General features: G+C 44.7%; 2 non-coding genes across 2 annotated transcripts; both read right to left on the bottom strand.

Annotated features, from left to right (window-relative positions):
- Positions 1-290: 290 nt before the first annotated feature.
- Positions 291-363, bottom strand: trnav-aac (transfer RNA valine (anticodon AAC)). The gene has a single exon. It is a non-coding gene; the product is annotated as a tRNA-Val (tRNA).
- Positions 364-962: 599 nt separating this feature from the next.
- trnav-aac (transfer RNA valine (anticodon AAC)) lies at positions 963-1,035 on the bottom strand. Its single transcript has one exon. It is a non-coding gene; the product is annotated as a tRNA-Val (tRNA).
- Between the last annotated feature and the right edge of the window lie 3,985 nt (positions 1,036-5,020).

The following is a 5,020-nucleotide window of genomic DNA, read 5'->3' as shown; positions in this document are numbered from 1 at the left end:
TACCTACTGTTGTCTTCTACACCTTACGGTAGCAACAAATCTAACTACTGCTTTACTTTAACAATAATAATGACGGCGACCACGATGACAACAAGAACAACAACAACAACATCATCATCATCATCATCATCAGATTTTAATTAAAAGTGGCTACACCAGCGTTTACAATTTCAACCTGTCGACGGACGGACGCTCTGAGTGCATCGATTGCGGGCACTCCAATGAAGAAAAGACACCCACCGCCTCCGGGGAACCACGAGGGCAAGCATGACGAAAAGGGCACAGTAGGCTGTTTCCGCCCGGTTTCGAACCGGGGACCTTTCGCGCGTTGGGCGAACGTGATAACCGCTACACTACGGAAACTGACACCGCTGCCTCTTGCTTCAAATGGTTACCGTTAAAGCCTGCTGGTAAAACGGGCTCAGGTGTTTCAGGTCGGCTAGGCTGTGAGATGTCGTCTGAAGTGCGGCGAAAGGATGCCATTTTCACTGACCTGTTTGGCATTGCTAAAGGGCACATCAGGACACTTTGGAAACTCTTTCAAAGGAAGAACGCCCTGAGCTATGACAAGACTTACACTTACCCCAACAAGGTGATGCTCAATGGCTTGTTCAAACAGCTGCTGCTTGTCTTGTGCCACCATCAGACAATCACAGAGCTATTGTGCCTTCTGCACCTTACGGTAGCAACAAATCTAACTACTGCTTTACTTTAACAATAATAATGACGGCGACCACGATGACAACAAGAACAACAACAAGAACAACAACAACAACATCATCATCATCATCATCATCAGATTTTAATTAAAAGTGGCTACACCAGCGTTTACAATTTCAACCTGTCGACGGACGGACGCTGTGAGAGCACCGATTTCGGGCACTCCAATGAAGAAAAGCTACCCACCGACTCCGGGGAACCACAAGGGCAAACAGGATGAAATGGACCGGCCCACAGCAGGCTGTTTCCGCCCGGTTTCGAACCGGGGACCTTTCGCGTGTTAGGCGAACGTGATAACCGCTACACTACGGAAACTGACACTGCCACGTCTTGCTTCAAACGGTTACCGTTGAAGCCTGCTGGTAAAACGGGCTCACGCATTTCAGGTCGGCTAGACTGTGAGATGGCGTCTGAAGTGCCGCGAAAGGATGCCATTTTCACAGACCTGTTTGGCATTGCTAAAGGGCACATCAGGACACTTTGGAAACTCTTTCAAAGGCAGGTCGCCCTGCGCTTTAAAAGGGATCCCAGCTATGTTGGAGTGGAGCTTTTTGCTTTGGGAGAGAAGGAGGGTACGTTGGAACCTTTTGAGACGGTAATTGAATACTCTTATGAGGACTGGTTGAAGGTGATGGCCTGGAGAGATCTGGGGCTTGTGGATAAGACTCTAGAAGGCTTGCAAGAGGGTCCAAGAGAATGCGAAATGGAGTCTCCGACTCAGGGTTTTGAAAGGTGTGAATGGGAAAGCTTGCAGAACTACGGTAGAGTGGTGAAGAGTCTATCTCAAACTACAGATCGTAAGGTTTTGTTTAGCAGTACCCTGATTACAAACCCTATTGAAGGGGGTGTGGAGGATCCAGAAAAACAGGTTACTGAAATTATGTTTGACGCCGTGGACTGGCCGTTCTTGAAAGAGGTCATAAACTGTATAAATGATGGTTTTGACATCTTGACCAAATGTTCGCAACTGGATTTGGTTAGAAGGAGAATATGCTGGATTATGGATTATATATCCCCCTTGAATGACGACGACGATGATAAAACCGACGACGTGTGGGGTTTTGGAGGGGGGTCTGACGGCTCAGGGGCTACTCTCTTCTAAGAGGGCGGTGTGTCGTGACGTAGTGAAGAGATAGGATAAAAGGCGCAACAATTCATTCATGGTTTAAAATTAAAGAGAATGTCTTACCCGAAAGCTGCGGACGTCGACAGGCTCTACAGGCCTCTTCAAACCCGGGATCACCCCTGGTTCTATTCCCCAGATTTTGTATACACTCTGGAACCCTCTGACTGCGGTTACCCTCCAAGACCTCAGACCCCGGTCCCTCAGGACGAAACAACATGCGGTGCGATGGATGTCCAAATGAGTCTCGGGGATCCCCAGCCTCTGGAGCTCATGGAGGGCCTCGATTTTGCCGAACTGTCTACCGTCTGTGCGTCTCAGGAGGGGGTCAGTCCAATGGATGTAGAAACACCCCACAAACCACCAGGCGACCCAATGAGCATCGGACTGTCCCAGGGGCGTGATGAAGACGCAGTATTTATGCCCGGGGTATGTGACCAAGTAAGCAGAGTGGTTAAAAGCACCCTGGTGTATATTCTGAGTGCTCTCATCGACCGAGCTCTGAAAGAAGTCTGTCGGGGGTGTGAAGTGAATCACCCCAGTCAGTTGAGACACAGTTGTTTGTTTGAACCAGACCGTTACTATTTCCTGTTCTATTTCAACGTGTTTTACAGAAGACTGAACAAACCGTGGCTGAAACCGGCACTAATCAAGGCGCTGTCTTACTCCCACATACATGTCACTGCGGGACAAGTCCAGAAAATCATAGATGAGATTTTGCTGGAGCTGAAAAAGGAGCCGTTTATAATAGAGAAACTTGGGCAGCTGGTCAATGACCTGGATGAGCCGAGTAGAAAAACCGCTGGCAAGCTAAAAGCTTATTTCTTCAGTAAAGAAGTTAAAGCTGGGGGCAGCGACGAGGAATTCGACATCTACGCCACTGATTCAGACTCTGACCTGAACTAAGGGACTTTGAACATGGGGAATGTTCTGGACTGCTTCTGCAACTGGTTCTGTCATCAACACTCTGTAGCTAACCTGAGAGCGCTATTACACCATGTGCTTGACAGAAAAGTAGCCAACGCGAGCCTTTTCTCTACAGATTTAACCATCGATGAGGATCAACTTTCAAACCTGGAAAAGTGAATGGCTGCTGTAACAAAGACCGGGGGGTACGAACACTGGGATGAAGCGCTCAAGGGGGCCAAGAATGATATTAGGCCATATCATCAACATCTGTATGACCTTTTGCTGAGCATGTTTAATACACCTCTGTTTACTTTTAAAATAGGTCATATTGTTGTTTTATTTACATATGTAACTGAGGTGTGTGCCTACAAGATAAAGAAACAGGTATATTTGTTGATATAGATCAAGTAACCAATCATCTGATTTCTTTTTGTCTGGACCGTAGAAAAAATTGTTGTGTATGTTATACTTTTCTCAAATGTCTAAAAAGGGGTATCTGCTCTCCTGAAGTTGAATAAAAAACCTTGTATAAAAACTTTGCGCATAGTGTGGGTCTGTTTGGTTATTTGACAGAATGACTCGGCAAGCTCCCCAAATGCAGGAACTATACTACAACCCAGCCAAGATTGGGGGTTTGGCAGGTAAGAAGGGTTTTCAAAGAGGACTCGCTGAGGCCGGAGTGAAGGTTAATGATGTGGTTGTTTCAGAATGGTTACGGGAACAAGACGCCTATACCTTACATAAACCTCTCAGGATTAACTTTAAAAGAAACCGCGTATATGCAACTGACATAGACTCACAATGGCAAATGGATCTAGTCGATATGTCAAATTTATCAAAACATAACAATGGTCACAAATTGATGTTGATGTGTTTTGATGTGTTATCAAAATATGCCTGGGCTCGCATTCTACATAAAAAAACAGGTCGGGCGGTGACAAGGGCCTTTGAGGATATATTGTCCCAGGGTCGATGTCCTAAAAAACTGCAGACTGATAAAGGAAAAGAGTTTCTCAACAGAGAATTTCAGAATCTACTGAAGAGACACAAAATACATCATTTCACCACCGGTAATGAGCTTAAGGCATTGGTAGTGGAGAGGTTTAACCGCACCATGAAGACCAAAATCTGGAGATATTTTACAGCGGTCAACACGTTCAAGTATTTTGATAAAGTTCAGGATTTTATCGATGCTTACAACCAAGGGTATCACACCAGTATTAAAATGAAGCCTATAGATGTTGATCAAAGTAATTATTTTAAGGTCTATAAAGAATTATACGGACCATTTATTAAGAAGGGAAAAACTACTTATAAGTTCAACATCGGTGATGTGGTTCACGTTTCAAAGCTAAGGAGTACTTTTGCCAAAGGTTATGAACAAACATTTTCTGACGAATATTTTACAGTTACCGAACAGTTGGCTTGAGACCCCCCCGTGTACCGGTTAAAAGACTATGACGGGGAGGATATAGAAGGAACGTTTTACGAAGCCGAGTTACAAAAAATGATTGTGGGTAAAGACAGTGTATACAGAGTTGAAAAGATATTAGCTGAAAAAACCCAGAACCGGAAAAAATACGTGTTGGTGAAATGGCTTGGATGGCCTGAAAAGTTCAATAGTTGGGTCCCGGAACAACAGGTTTGCGATATTCAATCCTTATAACAACATGCCCGTGGGTGTGTTGGGGGCATTACTTTCGGTACTCAAGATGGAATCAGGAGGCTTCTACGTGACTCTACCCAGTAACGCCTCTCTCGATATATACCCTAAAAATGAAATATCCAGTTACACGGTACAATTTGGAAAATCTATAGATCTAAGGGGGTCGTGGGAAGTGGGGTTGGCGGAAATACAGTATCCTTACACTTGGGCTGTTTTACAAGATAAGGATGCCACCTTCGCCATTTTTGATGATGTTAAAATCAATGGATATTCACGATACAAGGAGGTTATTATGACAATGTGGATAAAATATTAGATGAGATTCATAAACAGTTCTCAGAAGGCACCCCCAACATCAAGCTATATTACAACCCTATTAAAAACAGAGTGTACAAGGTGTCAAAACCAGGTATTAGCATTCAAACCAGCGGCCAACTGGGGCGTATATTAGGGTTCTATTCTGACACAGAGAGCAGGTTCTCAGAAGTGGTGGGGCGGCTTTTACACTCTTTATGTGTATACGGATATCATAACCCACCAGAGGGTCGGGGATAGTTATGTCCCCCTTTTGAGAAATGTACTTATTAAAGGTAAAAGCAATG

This window comes from Amia ocellicauda, unplaced genomic scaffold (assembly GCF_036373705.1).
Source record: "Amia ocellicauda isolate fAmiCal2 unplaced genomic scaffold, fAmiCal2.hap1 HAP1_SCAFFOLD_135, whole genome shotgun sequence".
In the NCBI taxonomy this organism is placed as follows: Eukaryota; Metazoa; Chordata; class Actinopteri; order Amiiformes; family Amiidae; genus Amia; species Amia ocellicauda.
This window is presented reverse-complemented; position numbering and strand designations above follow the sequence as displayed.